Below are 21,640 nucleotides of genomic sequence, written 5' to 3'. Positions count from 1 at the left end.
GAGGTCCGGTGTCCACTCTGGGCCAATCACTAGCAGTCAAAGGAAAAGAATAGCTAGAGATACCTAAGGGTGCATTTCTCAGCGAGGAGGACAGTGTTCATTGAACAGATACCCCAATGATTGTCCATTCCACACATGATCTTAGCCAAAGCTTTTCTTGCATGGAAACCAGTTATTCCAAATACACACTATTGAGGACTCAATTTCATAATCAGTTTGTAGTCGATTCAGTCCTAAAAGTTTAGGCCACTATTTTCTAGCCACTATAAAATCATTAGGGGTGATTGAATCCATACTTTAGCTGGTTGATATGTAATTTTCTCCACTTTCCCAAATAGATGGATGTTTTCAGTTCAGTGTAACTAGAACTAAAGAAAATGTGCAGAGGAAATGTCTTTTCTTATTACATTATAATCATGTTTGTGTCATAACAGAGTGGCTAAATGAAAGGGACATACTCAAATCACTGCAGGACCAAATTAGCAAATTGAATAGTTTTGGTGTGTTCACAGAATAACCGATTAAACCATGTAACCTCGGGAGAGGCAGTTTCCAATACACAGAAACATCAAATAGGAGGAGCTTCTGATCTGAGGATATAATTGGACATAGAAGAAGGGGTAAGTCAGAAAATGCTCACCTAAATTCATCCCTAATTTTGCCTAGTTCAAAATAATTAACCTCTAGCCTTTAAATACGAAAATAAATATTATTGAATCTTGTTGTTTCTAACATAAGTAAATTTGTAAAAATAAAATCATTCTCAAAATTGCCAAGTTTCCAGTTTTTTTAAGACAAGTAACTCCTCAAAATTAGCTGATCAAAAATTATTATGAGTAGGCAATAAACTGAGTGCACCCAGGCATCTTTTTTTTTCCCCAAAAAACATTCACCTGAAATAACAGTAAGGGTGTTTAAAAAAGGATAAATTATTAATGATATCACAAAAGGGGCTAATAGTACAATAGGTGGACTAATTAGAAAATGAAAGCCAATGGGGTGTCACATAAAAATGTACCCACAGGGTGCAGGAAGCTGTAATTCAGGGGGGAATCCTTCCTCTGGGTGAAGATCTGGAGAAACTCTAAGATTCAGCAGATTTGAGAAGGAATGGGCTGTGGAATGATGTCTGTCAGGATCTAGCCAGAAAAACAAAAACTTTAAAAAAACAAAACAAACCTTTATAGGTATTCTAAACTAAGAGAAATCAATTGCTACAGAGAATAGGTTGTCCTGATAATGGAAAGAAGTGGGAATGCCCAAGAGTTTGAGCTGGTGATGTAACTCAGAAATTGGCAATTGCAGTAAATCTCTACCACCCCTTAGGGCTGGAGGGACCAAAGGTCAAGATAGTGTTAACAGTCCAAAGCTATAGCCATCTAGCAGAAGTTAACACAGTGGTAAGCCTGCCCAGTAGAAGCTGAGACCACAGAAGAAAGGATGGATTGACAGAAGTATAGAGAGGACACAGCCACTTCCTCAAATGCTGCCTGAGATGCTACAGCTGCCTTGGACGTATAGAAGAAATACCCCGGCTTCTCTCTTCTTCCCACCCCCTAGTCTTTTACCAATGCTTCCTGCTGACCGAACCTAGCCAGTTGACAAAGAAACCTAAGAAACAAGGCTCCTGTTCTGTGGAGCAGGGCATGAGGAGGTTGAGAAATACTTCTGAGATCATATAGCCATGTGGCAATCTAGAGACAGTTTTCAGGTAAATGCATCTAAGGAATGAACCTCCCAATACCCTAGAGCAAAGCCTCGTTCTCACTGTCTTTTTTTTTTTTTTTTTTTTTCCAGGAGTGAAGAAGATAAGGTCTGCCTGCCTGTCCTTCTCCTCTACATGGTGAAATACATCTGCTGTTTTTGACCCACACAATTCCTGGCAGAGAAAACCCACCCCTGATATTATATTCATTAATCGAATGTTTTATTTACAACATCGAGTGGACGAACCAAAGAACACCACTCAATTGAGGAAATCCAGAAGTTTGGAAAAAGGACTAAGATGAACAAACAGAACAAGTGACCCTGAGAAAACAAGTAATTCACCAAACAGAATTGTAATTAGTCTTTCAGGAAGATTCAAGAATATGTTGCCCCCTACCCCCAAAAAAACCTAGCACACCAAGAGATCACTATGAAAAGGACACAACTAGAAAATGAGCATTCTTGGAAATTAGATATATGACTGACATTTTTTAAAATATTGCAAGTATAAGTCAAAATGATCGTAATTTGGATTCCAGAGTCGAAGCCCCAAAGATGAAATATGTTAAAAGGTAAACTGAGGTACTTTAAAATTTAGACTTTATTTGAGCAAACATCTATTTGAATTAGGCAGCACCAAACTGAACGTTAAGAGTGCTCCCCAGACAAGAAGGGAAAGGCTTTTATAGAGAAATGAGAAGCAAAGTAAGGAAATTATTTGATTGGGTACCACTTAAGCTGTTGCCTTATTTGGGGAAGCCCAGTTGGATGTCTGTGATTAGCTATTCTTAGGTTTCATTTTCTCAGATTTGAGTGCATTGACTCTGGCTTAGGTTTCAGTTTGTTCCATAGACTGACTACCAAGACCTTAGAGCCACCTCAGTCTAATGGCTTCCCTGTACATATGTAATTAATATATATGTAGCTTTATACATAAATTTATATATATGTAATATATTTAAATATAAAAATATATATTAATGTGTAATATATAACTTTAACATAATATGCTTTGTATTATAGAGTATATATATTCTATATACTTTGTGTTACATATATATTTGTATTATACATTATGTTATAGATATACTTTGTATTATATATACATATCAAAGAAAAATTAATAGATATCGACATTCAATCAAAGCATTCAATATCCCTATCTAAGAGAAATAACCAACAAAGAGAACAGAACACAATAGAAGTGGGAGACATTAAGCAGAAGAAAATGGAGAAGGCAGAGAAGAAGGAACAAATTTGCAAAAGCTCAAAAAATGCCCAAGTGCCAGCTGGGTACAGGATGAGGCATTCATACCAAGGCACCAAAAAAAACTAGATCTATTCTTTAGTATTCTCAGTCTGAGGGCAAATAAAAATGAGGGGGTATAAAAAAAGGTATTTTCAAACACACAAGCAGTTGTCTTCACTTACCTTTTCTTAAAAAAGAAGAAAGTGGATTCTTCATAGAACAACAAAGGAATTAAAGAAAGAGAAGCCATAGTACACCCAACACAAAAGTACGGTGTGAAGAAATTCCTTCAGAGTAGGCTCTGTGGCGTGTGAGAAGAAATAATGGTCAAACTTGGAAAATGTTTTGATTAACTTTGACAGATAGTAGAGCTAAAAGTCAGGATCATTGTGGGGCTGAAATATAAGCTTATGCTTCCTCTTTCAATAAGAAAAAGAAAATTAAAAATTCATGGAAGAGCAAAAAGCTGTATAAGGAAGCCTTGGACCAAATATGAAGAAAGGTACAGTGTGGAATAATTTTGAACTACTCACGGAGTGGAAGGAAAGAGATTTTCTTAACCTTCTCTGATGACCTTAGAGCATCACTTGTCAAGTGGGCCAGGTTTAGTGAAATAAGATTACATCATTCTACCAAGTTCCATGGTGATTCATAATTGCTGCAATTATAATATATTTTTTAAAGATTTTATTTATTTATTCATGAGACACAGAGAGAGAGAGAGACAGAAAAAGAGACAGAGACATAGGCAAAGGGAGAAGCAGGCTCCATGCACCGGGAGCCTGATGTGGGACTCGATCCCAGGCCTCCAGGATCATGCCCTGGGCCGAAGGCAGGTGCTAAACCGCTGAACCACCCGTGCTGCCCTGCTGAAATTATAATATTGAAAACATTTCTTCTGAATTCTTGACTATAAAGTTTATAAAGTATAAAGTAAAGTATAAAGTAAAGGGTTAAATAGTTAATTATAATGGTAATACAGAATTTAGTATGAATTTGGTCAGTAAAAATAATGGCACAGTTAACAGAGATAAATATGGAGGAAAAGGAAGAAAAATGGTGTGAAGAAGCACCAATGTTTTTATCTTAATAATGGGAGCTAAGGAGTAATGCATATCAACTTTGTCGAATAAAACATGAAGTTTAGCAATAACATGATAAACAAAAATTTGAGAGGGCAGAAATCAACCAGAAGTAAGAAAGAGTATAAGTCAGTAAATTCATCAGAGATATTTTAAATATTTAAATTGTTAACTTGAAGGTTTAAAATTATTAAGTAATTGTAAGCTGTTAAAGTAAAATAGAAGTATGAATGTTCAGTGTAGCATGGGAGTTTCAGGTTAGTGGCCCACAAGCTAATTCTGCAAAAGAGACCTTTTTTGTGTGTGTTTTTATTTCCCATATAATGTTTGTAAAACTAAGAAACTTAACCAAAACGTTCAGATTACAGGTTTTCTTAAAATAAAAAAAAAATTTTAAAAAAAGAGTGTAAGAAAGATCTAGCAACACAGAGATTGCATTCCTGCATGGGGGCAACTGGCCAGAGCTAGCGAACAGCCTTCCCTTAGATGGAGCCTGTGCTACGCCATTGGCCACACTCTGCAGTCATCCAGCTATGTTACTTATGCCCTGCTTTATGTTTACATCACCTGCCTGGCTTCTGTGAGACTGGAATGTTTGCCCCTTTACTGACAGTTACAGAGTTAAATAGCAGAAGAACTATACGTGGTTCAAGGTTGGTACCTCTGGGGAAACGAGGTCAAGGGTGGGAAGAGTGTAGTTTGGGAGATAATCATCTTTCATTTCAGGACCGTTTCAGGCAGCTCTTTTATTCCTATGTCTATTTGTCTTTGTATTTCTCTGTCTATGACTATGTCTTACCTAGCCCGAGCCTGACCACAGACTGATTCAGAGATAAAGCTTCAGAAAAGATGAAGAGACCTTATGCTTGTTGAAGTGTCAAATACACGTAGGAAGATGGCTCTCAAGGCTATGGTTCAGTACTCAGGGGTTCACGGATGCTATAAAAAAAATAATAAAACAAAAAATTAGAACAACCTACCTGCCTGGTAGAAGTAATATAATGTTTCTCTGATTTTGCTTGTGGCCAGTTGTTAACTCTCACAAATAACCATGTGCTCCTCTACCTTTCCCAGCCTTCCTTAAAGGATGTTGCAATTATGTGACTAGACTCTAGCAGACAGGATGTGGGCAGATGTGATGTAAGCTTCTCCCAAGCCTGGCCCATAAACTCTTCCCAAGCAATCATATAGATCTCTTTCCCTTCCTCAGCAATTTGGAAGCCAGGTGTTCAAGATGTCTTAGCTACAAGACAGATGGAGCCTATCTGACCCATATTAGACTGTGATGTGAGCAAGAAATAAATCTTTGTTTTGTTAAGCAATTGAGATTTGGGGATTGTCTGTTCTAGCAGTTATTGTTAATTACCTAAACCAGTGACTCTCAAATTTAGCATGTTTCAAAATCACCAGGAGGGCTTGTTACAACACAGATTGCTCACAGGTGACTTAATATGAAGTCTCCTACACACCAGCGCTGAAGCAATGCTTACCATAATTCGATTGCATGGAAATGAAGATGTTAGAAGAATGGGTGATGCCAGATTTCCAAGATGTAACATAATGGTGCTCTTATCTACACTGAGATGACTATGGGTAGTCTGGAAAGTGATGACTTCAAGTACTGTGAAGCACGATTTCAAATGCAGCATAATTATGATCTGGGAAACCAGAAGGCAGATGGATCAGTCTCCTCTGAGGTCACCCTTGTTGGCCCAGGTCAGTCTACAAGTAAAAGTATAGGAGACAAAACATAAGTACACACTGCAAACAATGGTTCTGTGATACCCAATGGAAGTCACATCTCAGAATCATGAGTGTCACAGACTCATACCTATATGTTGGTCTCTTAACAGTTTCAAACAGGAGCTCTTCATTTCTGAATGGGAGCAATCATAAAAAGTTTACTGCCAGAGGAGTGAAAATATCCAGTAGGAATCCCATGGTTTTATGTCAAGAACATCGCCAGAAAACAAATGCATTTCTAATGACCTAGGAGTGACAGACTCAACCTTCCAGGTTAAAAGAAACTATTGGACAAAATTCAATTTTCTTCTTTCCTTTTTCCAGATATGAAAAATGTGCACATCTGTGGTGGGTATTTCTACAGTATACTTTTCACAAGAAAGAGTGGTTTAACTGTATTGCCAAATTCAGCACAGTTCATTTTCAAAAAGATAGTTTTGCATCAACCTCTGGGTTTAACTTTGTATTCTTCTTGTATCCCCTACCACAAACCACACAAGCTAGTCTCTCTTCTTAGAGATAATAGAACTCATTTTTCTTTTAGCATTGGAGTTACTAATATTTAATTTGTTAAATCTCTCGCCATGATATGATAATAAATTACCTGTGTTTTCCAGAAACTTCTTTTTCTGTTTCATTTCTTTCTCTTGATTTCTTACATAGATCCGATCACAGAAATCCCTGCTTGGACATTGCTGTTAATATTCCCAAGGAGAACCTGGTTACTGCAGGTTATTAATGGAGAGTAGAATGAGAATGGTGTGATTACACTATTTGATTTTTCCCATTCTATTTGCAATCCAATGGGATAGTCACTCTTGATGTTATTAACTCTTCACATTTAAATTTTAATCCTCATTTATAAGCCATCTGCTGTCCTTAACTCTACAGGTCAGAAAAATGAAATTAGATTTTCTTTGTCCTCTTGAGAAATGTGAATACAGGAAATGATGAACTAAATGAATCTTACTGCAGTTTTGACATTCAAAAATTTTAAATATTTCAAACTGTTCAGAAAAAAAGATAGCCTTTAATTCTATTTTCATACTATCTCTACAGTAAGTATTATTAACCATCGGCTATCTACAAAGCTCTGTGCTAAGCGTTGAGGAAGATTCAAACATCAACAAGACAGAATCTTCTCTATCTTCTTAGAACTTAAAAGTAACATATCTTCGCAGGTAGTGATGGTCTTCATAGTAAATGTTAAAGTCCTTAAGAAAAGTAGAACTTAAAAGCTATATATGTGAAGATGGATTATTTGGATGAGGAATGAGTGACAGTTACATGGACATGTAAACTAGTTCTTGAAGAACTGTAGGATAGTGATCACAGAGGAGGCAAGTATAGATGATGGGAGCCAGTACTCGACGGAGCATATCTGGGAATGAAATAACATCAGAGGATGGCTATTAAGACAGGTAGGTCATCATTAGTAATAAGGCTGACAAGAGGCAAATTGACACCAGATTATAGATGTTTGAATGTAACATTCAGGAATTTGGAATTCACCCTGTGGTCTTTGAGGGCATGACAGAGGTGTGAGAGAACGACAGTTTTGTTTCAAGAAGATTGATCTGATGACAGGTGTGTACAAAATAAGGGAAGTCTGAAAATCAGATTCAAGAGCTATCGATAGGAGAGAGATTGTGTGGGTCAAGCAGAGAAAGAAATCAAAGATGATGCTGAAGTTGAGAGCCTGATTGACCAGGTGGATTGTAACTATGTACAGAGGAAAGAAAGTCAGAAGAAGCAGCTTGTCTGGGGAAAGGTGTTCCTACAGGATTGTCGAGTTTAAAATGCTGGTTGGGAAATGCAGAGGAGGCCAACATAGAAATGGAGCTGAAGCTCAAAAGAGGATGGTGTTGGTGTTAAAGATTCGGAAAATGGTTAAAGCCAAAGGTGGGGAGAGGTGGTAATTGAAATCATTCAGTGAAAGACTGTGCTGACAGAAAGGTAGGGAGCTAATAACTACTTGGGAGTCACATTTAGTTTGTTTGCTCACACTAAATTCAAACACTAAGGCTGACACAGCTCGCAGAACCTCCATAAAAAGAATGGCCAGCATTGTCAAATGTTACAGTAAAAGGTAGATCTACAGATTTCTGTTTGCATTTGTGATTATAGTCATGATTCAGAAAATCTACATAAGCTGTCTTTTTTATTTCCGCAGGTCAAGTGTAGATTTGACAGTTAGGTAGGTCATCTGACATAGTCAGAAATCGAATTGGGTGGGGTGCCTGGGTGGCTCAGCAGTTGAGCGGCTCCGGGCATGATCCCAGATTCCCAGGCTCAAGTCCCACATCGGGATCCCTGCATAGAGCCTGCTTCTCCCTCTGCCTGTGTCTCTGCCTCTCTCTCTCTGTGTCTCTCATGAATAAATAAATAAAATCTTAAAAAAAAAAAAAAAAAAAGAAAAAGAAAAAGAAAGAAATCAAATTGGGTAACTCCTAACTCGCCAAATCCACCTGGAGTCTAAATCATTTGGATTTTCTAGAACTGAGCACATTGTTTTGTAACTCTGTGTCTTCTGGCTAAACTCTAAGCTCCTTAAAGATAGGGCTTTGGTCTTGCAGGTGTTCGGCTCTTAAAGGAAGCTTGTTTTTGTTTTTGTTTTTTTGGTTAAATATCATAGTTAGAATAAAAATTGGCCTCAACTCTGTGTAATCCTCAACCATTTATAGGATTCAGCATCATGTGTGTGCCAGCATCACTAGAATGCTGAAAAACAGAGAGCTAACAAAGATAAAGATGCTCCAGAGACTCTTGGACTTCCCCTAGCTACCAGAAAGACATTCTTTATGGATTAATTAACTATTATTCTCAATTTACAAATGAGAAAGACAGGTTAAGTCACTTCTGGAAGATCATAAGTGTCACCAGGAGATCAAAACCTCAAAGAGCTTGCTTACCACTAAGGGCTCTGAGCTTTAACCTAATAGAGAGGTTCTAAACTTCCCTGACACCTCACTTCTCAGATAAGGAGACCTTAAGGTTTTCCCTGAGGTCAGTTTGACATGAACAACTCAGGGGAAACCTGCACTTTTAAGTGACAAAGAATTACAAATGCTATTATCTTTTTAGAAATCATACGGGGCCTTCTTTATCAAAGCCAAAGTGGGAATTCTTGACGGGAAGATAAAACATCCTCCTCCCTACCATCCTCCCCTAAAATAAACATTTACTGCATGCAGAACAAATGTGGGACCGATATATTTACTTGTGTTTTACCTAGCACTTTTAAAATGATTAAGGCGATTGTTGCTTCCCCGGTAGGAGCTGTATTAGATATTGTTTTAAAGGGTTTATTTCCTGAATAGCAACCAGAATACACTGAGGCCAAGTTACCCTAGAGCTTCTGGTCGGCTTCAGCCTCACTACAATCTTGAGAGAGGGCAGGGAAGAGTTAACCTGAGGCCCAGACAGTCCCCTGCTGATCGGTAATGAGTGAGAGCTGCAGCTGAATGTCAATAGCTCTTTGTGAACTTGGGTAACCCAGCTGAGCCCTCTGCTTGCCAGAGCTGGAGGAGGTAATCAGCTTGACCCGGGTGACCTTCCTGAGGCTGTGCTCCGTCCTGCCTCGAGAAGCTTCTTTGCATATGACTCCTACAGGCTACTCCTTTGAGCCTCTTTTAGGAGAACTGAACTGAACCTGACTCAGCCTTAAGAGGAAATATAATATAAATTAGTCAATGCTGGTTGCAGGTTGCACAATATAGTAGATGCTTAAAAAAAAAAAATGAATAGGAACACATCCTGGAAACCTCAAAAAGATTTCCAGGAACAGCTATGACATCTGCCCTTCCAGTGTTATTAAAATAAATTGAAGGTTATATAACAGTTCTGTCAGCACTTCAAAATTCTTGTGGAGTTGTGTTTCAGCAAATGCTTTCACCTTTCTGGGTTTGGTAAATTGATTTACTTTTGTTTTATTGTTTACTTGTCATTATTTTCATCGCGTGGTCCCAAGGATGCTATACACACAACGCTTACATTATAGCCTGTCAATCAGGCTCTCAATTATAAAAATCTATAAAAATTTCACAAGATTTTCTTTGAGTTTCTAACAGCATTCCATCCTTATTCTGTTTGGTAAAAGAAACTTGGACAATAAGTAAACTTCTGTGTCTAAATATGCTGTTATTTTTTTTTAATTTTTTTTTCAATTTTTATTTATTTATGATAGTCACAGAGAGAGAGAGAGACAGAGGCAGAGACATAGTAGGCAGAGGGAGAAGCAGGCTCCATGCACCGGGAGCCCGATGTGGGATTCGATCCCGGGTCTCCAGGATCGCGCCCTGGGCCAAAGGCAGGCGCCAAACCGCTGTGCCACCCAAGGATCCCTAAATATGCTGTTATTAAAAGAATATTATCCACTGGGAGAGTGAATGTAATTCTGCTGTTAAAACTGCAAAACGTACATAAACATGTAGAAAAAGCACAGTATTTCCCATTAAAGAATTTTAATCATAAAGATGAACCTATCACAGCCTCTACAAATCCATACATAAGTCCCATAACAAATACAGAGTTTACATTCCCAAGAAAATGGGACTGAAATGTAACAAAAATATTCAGTTTTGCAGGCTCATAGGGGTGTCCAAGTTCTCCAAATTAAAGGTACATTATTCCTCAGGGAGCTAGAGGCGTTACTCCTACCCTAAAGCAAACTTACTGCCAAGTATATATATGACGCATGTTCAGTCCTTAGAACTGGGGAATCCTTCATCTCGACTAATGAATTTTGCCTGGAAAAAAAAAAATCTCCATACTGTAGTTTCCTTTACTTTTTATGATAATCATTTTTAAAATCCTCATTAAACAATTGCTCCAGAAAAGGTGGATTTTTTTATCAAATGCTTTCAGTCCCCATCATTACATCGCAGGTTAAAGACATACAGCTACACAGTGGGCAAAAGAGACCAGCAAAGTTAGAAGTCACAATCTGTGATCACGTACTATAAAATACTTTGAAGCCTTCTTTAGACCAACACACATGGTTAGACTGTGGGGATGGGGGGAAGCCTGCTAACAGTTCTATATTAAGCTTAACATTATAATCTCAACTTGGCCCTAGGAGAAACAACACAATTATGAACTCTTAAGATGAGCTGAGGCAACAGATGGTAGAGATTACTTGAGGGAGATGACACCTATATATTTGACCAAAACTGTCAAACACACACACAGCAAAACTACATAACAACTGCACTTTCCCCAGACTTGCCCATTTCTGGCTCAAGCATCTTGTAACTGACAGCTTGAACATCTCTGAATAAATATCTTAAGAGTACAATTCCCAAAGGAGGTTGATTTTTCAAAACAAGTGCCACGTGCCTGAGTAAATCATGTATTGAACTCTGGTGGTTCTGACAGCCAACTCAAACTAATAAAATGTATTTCCCTTGCTGATTTTTAAAAGCTTGTTAAGATTGGTTTACATGATAACTAGTTATTTTAGCAAAGTCTAAATTTGTATATAGAGTTCTCCTCTAGAAAGTATCACGTTTGCTACCCCTAGAACATTTCTTACTACAAAGATTTGTAGAATTAATCTCTGTGAAAGTAAATATAAAAAGCCGATCTTCTTTATCTAATCAGATTGCATTATAACTGGACAGAAGAACTTCACTGCTTTATTTGGAGTGCCTTTTTTTTGCTCCTCTGTCCCATCTCACCAGCACCACCACCCACACTTCCCTGAAGAGAGAAGAGCTTTGTGAAAAGATTTCCTGGTAAATCAAAAGCACTTTGTGGATAGTAATAGTGTGCCGTGGACCAGAATGAGACCTAGTTATGCAGTGTTCTCCAAAATGAGTTTCTGCTGGCTCTGTTTGATCGAATGCCTAATACCTGAGATGAATGAGGAGGTTTCAGATATTGCCCTAGTAACTAGGTTTAGCTAAACAAATACACTTAAGTTTTGCATAGTTCATATTTCTACAGACAAATATAATTTGCACAGATTAGCTGCTAAAATATACTTTCCAAGCAATCTTTATGGAGCTCACAAAAATGACCATTGTGCTATGTACTAAGTAACATGAAAACCCATATCGCCTCTATCCCCAACCATCTTGAGGGCTTATTTGATGGAGCCTGAGACTCTGTGATGATTAAGGTGGAGGAAAGACTACTAAGATACAATGCCCAATCTACAGAAGTTTCCACTCAAGCAGGAGGAAAAGACAAGTAACAATTACAAGAAAATTGTACAAATACCATGATAGAATAATAAGCGAAATTCTGAGTGCTAGAAGATGGGAGAAATCATCGGTTCTATCTGAGCCAATGAGCAAAGGCTTCCCAGCAGAGGTGGCTGGAGGCCTTCGAGGGTAGTTTCCAATAGAGACTGGAGATATCTTGAGGATGCACATATCAGTGGGTAGCTATTGGGACTGTGGGGGCTTATCATAGGGAAAGGGAGAGAACAAAAAAAGCTAGAAGTTTGAGCAACCAATTTTTAAAATCTGTTTATTCTGGAAGATTCCTAACATTCATAAAAGGAGAATAATAAAATTATCCCTCAAATAAATACCTATCACCTACACTTAAGAATGATCAAAACTGTGGCACATTTGTTTTCTCTACCTTGTTTTCTTCCTGAGGTTTGTTTTATTTGTTTGTTTGTTTGTTTGTTTGTTTGTTTGTTTAAAGAAGGCTATCCCAGACATATAGCAGTTCATCTCTTCTGACTTCAATATGTGTCTCTAAAAAGATGGGCACTGTTTTATATAATCACAATGCCGTTACCACAAACAAAATTAACAATAATTCTCAAGTATCATTTAATAGTAGGCCATATTAAATTTCCTTGTTTTTCTTAAAACTCTCTTTTTATATGGTTAGTTTATTAAATTGGTGACAGGTTTCTTTTTTTTTTTTTTTTTTTCCTTAAGCTCAAATACCATCCCATGGAGTTGGGTAGTATCTCTTGGGAATAGGAGATCCTGGGGGCCCTGGACACTATCTAAATCCTTATTGAATAGCCCTGTACTGAGCACAGTGTTGAGCCCAGAATTCACCCTACAGAAATGTTTGCTGAATTGCATTGACTTGAACTGAATAAAGCTTTTAAGTAGAGTGGCATCTCATCAGTACTCGGTTTTAGGTGCTAGGCATTGGAAGGCCTATTCTAACAAAAATTCTGTATGCTCTTAGAGTTTGTGATATATAAGGTCAACATTGCAGGTATCAAAGGACTGCAAACCATACTGGAACTTTATAGAACAGAAATTTTCAGTTTATAGACTTACTGAAGTAACAAGCATTTGAGCCTTCTGGAAAGGGGATGTACTTTACTTATCCTTGAATGTCTGAATAGACTAATATACAAATAAAATTATATCAAAGATAGATGTTTCTCAACCAGACTGAAATGTTTCCTCTGATAATTAAAAAATTGTTTTAAAAAATACTTATTTCAACAATGTCCTGGGTAAGTTATTCTTGGACAAGCCTGTGTATTCTTAGTACCTCAGTAAGGAAACCACCAGAAGAGAGGTGGTTCTTTCTCTATCCAGGAAGAATGATACTCATCACCCTAGCAAAGTTTCATTGCCTTATACTTTGAGATGCACTTATACATGTCTTATCTCACTGTTTGTCTTTGTTATTCATGATTAGTGGAATGTATAAATATTATTACCCTACAAGTAAACTGAGGTTCAGAGTAAGTGAATGCTGTAGTCAAGGTCTTAAGCTATTTATTGATGGAGGAAAGATTTGATGTCAAGTCACTGCATAGACAAAGACAGCACTGGTGCTTTTATGTTTCAACAATTTTCTCGATTTTAGCTTTCCATTCTTAGCATTGTCTGGGTTCTAATTTTCCTAAGGCATTAAATATCCTGAGTAAAAGAGGCTGGAGGCAGTGAAGGATCCCTGTCTTTGTGGTAAGGCAAGTAAATAAACTTCAAGCAGTCTGAAGTATCCTTGACAGCTGACGATGTCCTCTTCATATAATTTTTATAGATTCTTCAGGTGCCATTATTATTTTTGAAGCTTTCTTCCAAGAAATAAACAGAATCATATTTCCCAACAGAGTAGGCCTCTACTAATAGTTGGTGATGTGTTTAATTTGTTCATAGTATCCATAATATATGTATTGCATGAATAGATAATCAGATATTAATACTGCATTGAATTGACGTTAAATTTTAGTCTGAAAATCTTTATAATATCAGGTTATAGTATTAAAATGAAATACATAGAGCAACAATTAGTTCTGGTTCAATTATTCCATGGCAAATTATCTTCAATTATTATGAATAAATGTATATGGTTCTTGCATTATTAATATATGAGCTACGAGCTCTGCATTTAGCTTTCTCTTGTTGTTCCTTGTATGACATCCATTTTGTTCAGCTTGTGGTCTTATTTCCAGTGTTACTTGAGTTTCTGATTTCTTTTTTAATTTTCCCTTAAGCTACTTTATTTTAAAAGGCTTTCCTAATATTTGAGAATAGAATTGTTTTGTACAAGTACCTTTAGAAAAGACTGTATAATAGTCAAGTGCTGTGATTTCTGAAACTTAAAGAGATTGGTGCATGATATGAATAATGATTATTTTGGGTCTTCTTTCATCTAAAAGCCCTAGAAATTTAATTGTAAGATCAATTGTTTCCACTTACAAGCCAAGTCTGCTTATGGGGGCTATATTTGGTTCCAACATCTCATTGCAGCAGCTTCTGATTGAGATCACACTCTGTATTTTCACACAGTGATTTCTCAGGACACTCCACTGAGATAGGTGCTAATTTCTATCCTTCTTTATTTCCTACAAGTGGAATTAGAGTGAGAATGTTCAACCAGCTTTTTTTCTGTTAAATTAACTTTTAGCACTTTGAACATTCTTGGAAATGAAGGAAATTCATCCACCTAGGTCAGGGAGTTGTGCAGATTCACAAGGCTGAAGTTTTGTTCTTTATTTTGTTACAGGTTTTGTTAATGATTAGTAAGTACCAGGGGAGATGCCCACTGACACTGAAAATATCCTGTAAGGAAGAGGAAGAATAGAAGCTACTAAATTTATCAGAGTTATTGCATTTTGAAACAAAAGAAAGGGATTTTTAGAGTAATGGAATTAAGTCATATACAAAATGGATACTAGACACAGTGCATGGGGGTTCCCTGGTGAGGTTCAGGCAGTAGCAAGCTTATCTTACAAAAAGATGGTATTTGGGATTGATGATAAGAACCTCACAGTGACTGTGTCTTATCTCTTTTTGTCTTCACCATGGCACTGAACCAGAGGCCTTGCATAAAGTAGATGTTCAATAAAGGCTTGCTGCACGAATAAATGCACTATGGGCCTATGTTTATTCTGAAAGGAGATTTACATTCATATGACATGGTATCTCTGGAAGCTCTTAATTTCAACTCCTATGCCCTCTCAAAATCTAGAAGATGCCAGGGTGATCTTTCTAAAATGCACATCTGGTCCTGTCATTCTTTTAGCTAATTACCTTTGGTGGCTCCCGTTTGCCCACAGAAATCAATCCAAATCTCACAGCAAGACATGGAAAGGTCTCCCCTCACACTCCAGCTTCACCTCTGACTCCCACTTCATCCAAATAAATTAGAGGCATTGATTTGCATTCTCTTTCTGTGTTTTTGCGGATGCGGTTCCAGATTTTTTTTTAAAGATTTTATTTATTTATTTGACAGAGAAAGAGAGAGACAGAGAGACAGAGAGAGACAGAGCACAAGCAGGGGGATCCCAGCAGGCAGAGGGAGAGGGAGAAGCAGGCTCCCAGTGGGAGCAAGGAGCCCAAAGTTGGGCTCCATCCCAGGACCCAGGGATCATGACCTGAGCAGAAGGCAGCCACTTAACCAACTGAGCCACCCAGGAGCCCTGTTCCAGCTTTCATACTCTTAAATTACCTGGCTAATCGCTCGCTACCTGTCGTACAGCATCAATTCAAAGGTCATCTCTTCTGAGAAGCTCTCCCTGAAATCCTACTTCCTACAGCCTGGTATCTAGTGGGACTTCTGTTCTAGGTCTTCCTGGATGGATCTCTGAATAACCTGGGTCTTTTTCATCTTTAAATCCAAGGCATTCAGCATTATAATACCAGCCAGGTACACAAGAGGCCCTCAAACACTTTGGAGGAGAAAAGGGAACATGGGAAAGGGAGAGAAAAAGAAAGACCGATGAGAAGAAGGGGAAGAGAAGGAAGAAGGGAGAGCGAAAAAGGTACTATTGGTTTAGATCATGTTTTCTAGGCTCTTCAAGACAGAAATGAGCTCTAAATCGAAAAAAGTGTTCAACCTTTAAAAAAAATCTATTAAACATAAACATAAAAATCTACTAAACATAAATCTAACATTTTAAAGAATTAGTTTTTATTTTTTGTAACTTGTTCATAAGGCTTAATAGCAATAATTTTGATACAGTTCCCCTTGAGTGATTGTGGGATTTAAAAAACAAAAGCAGTAATTTCTTTATTAAAGCCCGCACCTGGGTGGCTGAGTGGTTGAGCATCTGCCTTTGGCTCAGGTCATGATCCTGGGGTCCTGGGATCAACCCTGCATCCTGCTTCCCGTGGGGAGCCTGCTTCTCCCTCTGCTTATGTCTCTGCCTCTCTCTGTGTCTCTCATGAATAAATAAATAAATAAATAAATAAATAAATAAATAAATAAATAATCTTAAAAAAAAATAAGCCTGCCCTTGCAAATCAAAGAAAGCATAATTATTTCCAAGTTTTTTTTTTTTGATGCCAATGTTAAGAGATGAAAACAATTCAAAAGTAACAGTTCTTTCTCTAAAATATTTTGTTTAAATACCAAGGAAAAAGTCAATTATTTTGCAGTTTTTGAAGTGTTCTGGGGTCATGAGATCGGTCTACTTTACTTCCTCTTTAACACGGGCTGGAGGCTCTTAACTATTTATGGATTTCACTGATCAGCAGCCTCGGCTAAACTGAACCGCTCCAAGTAGCGCTGGATTTTAATACAAGCGGGGTTTTCTTGAAACAGGGGTGCATTTAGAAAGAACTTTCCATATGTTTGAATATCTTGCTCTATGCTATGTAAATATATCATTTTGAGAAAATACAAAAAGTTACTCATGCTATTTATAAAATCTAACACTACAATATAAATTCTTAAGGAAAAAAAAGAAAGAGAGAGAGAGGTGGTGCTGGGCATAGGGAGAGAGCTTGTGCCTAACACCAGAAACTGGCAAAGACTGTGAGGAGATGATCCCATTTGCTCTTCCCACACACTCCCACACCTTTCCAAACTGCCTGCGTTATCAGGGACCTCAACAGAACAAGCAAACAAACAAATACACTGTACAGGGTAGAGAGGATTGGTGTTTGATTTTAAATGTGCCGGTAAACTAAAACTCCTTGGATCGTTTGCTCCTATATGACAGTGTTGATTTGGTGGTGATCATGCCCTTCACTCTTTGGCAACTTCTGTCCTTAGAAACACTGAGCCTGTGGTTGGAAAATCTGCCTATCTCAGATCAAGAAACCCTGCCCGAATCCATGCAGCCTAAGGCCATTCCAGCACAGAACAGCTGGTCAGAGGCAAAACTGAGAACCAAGACCTGGATTCCCCATTGGTCAGACCACTAGACCACATTGCACCACCGGAGGAAAGACAAACATGAAGGTTGTTCCAAGGCAACCTCTGTTTGTTTACAAATGTGTTTGCAGCCTTTCTGAAGCTCTGTTGTCCTAATTTCTTTTTCCTGTTTGCAACTTGTAAGCATTTCTGTCTTCCTTTTCCCTTACCTAACCTATTTCTATGATCACTTTCATTCTTCTGTTTGAAATAGACTCTAGGAGCAACTGAAGAATAGAACAGAATAACAGGTTCTGGTTGTCTGGACATTTCTACCAGGGTACTGATACATATCTTATTATAGATAATATTAAGGAAGTGCATCAGTATCAAAGAATACTTTACAAAAAAATAAAAGGTGCTTTGAGCACAAAGCGACCTCTGACTCTCCCTACACTTTTTGAGTCAAAGAAACTTGAGGCAGTGCAGAAGTGTTGGAAATCATTATGTTCCTTTTAACCCAAATGGAATGGTGAATTTGCCCAGACTTACAATGTTGTAAATGAAACCTTTTATTTTTCAAAATGTCTATTTAAACACACAAGGTGTGTCAAGAATCACAAAAGATAGATCTATAGTCAATTTGCAGCTTTAAAAAACATGACCAATCAGACAAAACTGAAAAGCCTAGAAATAAAGTAGGAAAAAAAATTAACACATCATGATTACTAACACTTGAGGGAAAGCTAGCTTGTTTGAGAGGAGGTCAAGAAGGTAGACAAATTGCTACTGAACTTTGAAAGTGATCCCTAACCATCCAGAAGATTTTAAGCTTAGAGACACTGGTTTTATTTATATCTAATTTCATCTGACTTTATTCCTTGATAAAGGAATTACAGGTTTATCCTAACACTATAATTAAAAGCCATGGTCAGGTCAATATTTGGCTCACAAATGTAATAAATATATATTTCTATCAGAAATCAAAAACATTCTTGTAAAGGCAAAATTATTTTTTCCAGTCTGTAAGTTTTATAGCATTTTTCCGATTCTCTTTTTGTTTCTAAGGTCTATTTCTCTTGGTTTCAAAAATCTGCATTTCTAGCCTTGAACTCAGGAATGCCTGAGGAAGGCTGCTCGGTCATCAGAATATACATCTGGTCACCATGACAAATTGGTCCTACAATCAAGAGCCAAACCCCTGGGTCTTTGCCTTTTCATGTTTGTAATCTATGGGGAATAGCTTCAGCCTGGACTGAGTGGCAGCAGACAGTCACAGTGACCTCTTATGAGTAACCTGGCTGTGAGCCTTGACCTAAGGGTGGGGCTGGAGCCTTTCAGTCATGCCCATTGCCTAATCCTTCTGACTCCAGCAGAACCTAAAAGGAGCAGGAATGGGATGACTCTTACCTCAGAAAGGGTGTGGAAGGAAGAAGAGAGAGTATGGCTAAGTAGTCCAAGGCTGAGAGAGGTTCCTGACCTCCATGTCTTACCTCCTGGACAGGCAAGACATTTCAGCTCTCATAGATGGTTAAAGATGATAAGACTTTTGAAACTGGGAACTAATAGCCAGATTATTCATTTGTCTGAGAGAAAACAATTTAATTAGGAGCTAAACCACTCCTAATTTCCAATCCTGGGAGGAGAGGGGCTCTCAGGATCCATAGAAATGGAAAGAAGAACCAACCACAGTTGGTTAAAGATTTTGGGAAACTAGGGCTCCCTGTGATACCACTGACTTTTATCAAATGGTTAACCTACCTCATTGTGGTGGGCTGGGAAGAGAGTTGAGTAGTCTGCTGACTTAGTAACTCTCATGAGAGTTTTTGGGGTTGTTTTTTTTTCCTGATTGCCCCTGAAATGTTTTCTGGTTTGGCTTTTTGATTGTCGTATCTTGGCTGGAAAGAAGAACCAACAATTGCACATAAAAGAAATCTCATGAAACCTGGCTACCAGAGAATATTGTCCTAGTGTCCTTGGTGCTTGGACTCTGGGTAACTACACAATGATGAGCAGAAATTTTCCCATGCACATTATCTTGGTCATGGTCCTCCAGGATGGACACCCCTGGAAGAATCAGTTAGTAATGCTCTGAGTCTCAAGTAGGCACCAGGGAAAATGAGAGGCTGCACGTTTCATTAGCATCATTCTCCAGATGCTCACTGCCTGGTGGCTTCGGAAGTCGTCCATCAAATTCTCTGAGGTAGCTACCCAGCCCAATTCCTTGATTTCTCATCAAATCTGGAGGAAGCTGGTATTATACCAAATAAAAGAGGAGGAAAATTCACTGATTCCCCCCCCCCCCGAATCAAAAACCTAAAAAAGGAAAAAGCCTTTCCAAGTTTGTAACTTCCCCCCCAATCCCTTCCTCCTTGTAACTTTTTTTGGAGGGTGGGTTGGGCTTCAGTTCCATTCCCAAAGACTGAATTGGAGAAACTAGGACTTTTTCATTTCCTTCCTAGAATCTAAGAACATGAAGAACTCTTAGATACTGATTAACTCCTTGATCAATTGATTCATTTATTCATTCATGCATGGAGCAGGCACATTTCTTTAGGACTCGCTTTGTGGTAGGTGCTGTAAAAGAGCTAAAAGTGCAAAGACAGAAAGAAAGAAAGAAAGAAGAAAGAAAGAAAGAAAGAAAGAAAGAAAGAAAGAAAGAAAGAAAGAAAGAAAGAAAGAAAGAAAGAAAGAAAGAAAGAAAGAAAGAAAGAAAGAAAGAAAGAAAGAAAGAAAGAAAGAAAGAAAGAAAGAAAGAAAGAAAGAAAGAAAGAAAGAAAAGAAAGAGAGAGAGAGAGAGAGAAAGAAAGAAAGAAAGAAAGAAAGAAAGAAAGAAAGAAAGAAAGAAAGAAAGAAAGAAAGAAAATCAGTATTTGCCCTGGAGAAGCTCATGGTCCAGTGACAGAGACAGACATTGGAACAAATGCTTTGGGTGTGACTCATGACTCACAAACTGAGGTGTATATGCAATAAACATCATGTGTCTTTTTTTTTTTTTTTCTTAAGAGATTAAATGCTGCTCTGAACTCATCCTACAGGGCATCTGAGCAGTTCAGTCTCAGCCATTACTGATGATCCCTTTCTGTTTTATCCCTGTGTCGTGCAAAGCTGCTGTGGTTTTTCATAGCCAAGAGCATCTGAGGAGATCCCCTGCAATCTCAAGTCCACACAGGCTATTTCTGGATGCCCATGGTCTAAGCCTGGCTGGTTGCTTGAGGTCTAGAAGCCCCACTACTTCCATGACACTGATGTGTTAATAGATCCTTGAGGATCTGGGAGCCAGAATGCCTAAGAGCAGCTTCCTAGATCTGCAGATAGCCATCCTCCCTGCTGTGGTCCTGCTATCTTGCAGGGGTCCTGCTGAAGTCCTGTTGCCCATAGGATCCACTCAGCCCTGCTTCCTTTCTTGCCTGGGAAGTCTTCTCCATCTCCTTCCTTTGTCTTTCCTTCAGCCCCAACCTAACAGAATCTGCTCCAGGAGATGACATGTACAAGGAACAAATATGAAATAAGATCTTAAAAGATTATTCTCAAGAGTGAGTGTCTCCTCAACTGTTGTGCCAGGTGACTCATGGCGTCATCCTAGTCCCTATCCAGTGGAGAGTATAAGCTTGAGTAAGTGATGCAGAAAGGAAACAGCTACTTGTGAGGAATTTGAGACTCAGTGAAGTTGATGTTTCCTCTGGGTCATGAGGGCCTGGGAGATACTTGTAATGAGCAAGGGCAAGAGGGATGGTTTCTGGGGTCAAAAGAGCAGAATGTAGAAAATCAACAGAAAAGAAAGAGCCTGTGTGTTCCAGCAAAGGTGAAAATCCTTCTATGGTTAGTGAGTGTGTGTGCCCGTGGCGCGGGGGTAGTGGTGGTGCATGGCGTACTGGGGGTGATGAAAAGAGATGAGGCTAGAAAATAGGTTGTGGCTAAATTCTTGTAGTAAGTAAGGGGATTTTCAAGGTGAGTTTCTAAAGTAAACAGCTTAAGGTCATGGCCTACACTACAGTACAGAGGGGAATCCATGAACTTTAGAATCTTTTGAATGTAGCTTGAAATTCCAGCTCCATTGTTCTCTTGCCATATAGCCCTTGGCAAAGTATTTAACCTCTGTGTGTGTCAATCTCCGTGATCTGTAAAATTGGCATAGATCATGGCAACACCCACTTCTGAGATTTTTTTGTGAGAATCGAAGGAGATGGCATATGTAAAGCATCTTCATGGTCCTGGGCACATAAAAGTATTAAAGACATGTTAGCCCAGTAATATTATACTTGTCAAATTGTTTTTATGTCACTATACTCACAGCATCATGGAGAGGTAGGCCTGACATGTATTACAGTGCCATTCTGCAGCT

This window comes from Canis aureus, chromosome 30, assembly GCF_053574225.1.
Source record: "Canis aureus isolate CA01 chromosome 30, VMU_Caureus_v.1.0, whole genome shotgun sequence".
In the NCBI taxonomy this organism is placed as follows: domain Eukaryota; kingdom Metazoa; phylum Chordata; class Mammalia; order Carnivora; family Canidae; genus Canis; species Canis aureus.
Note: the sequence above shows the minus strand (reverse complement) of the source record.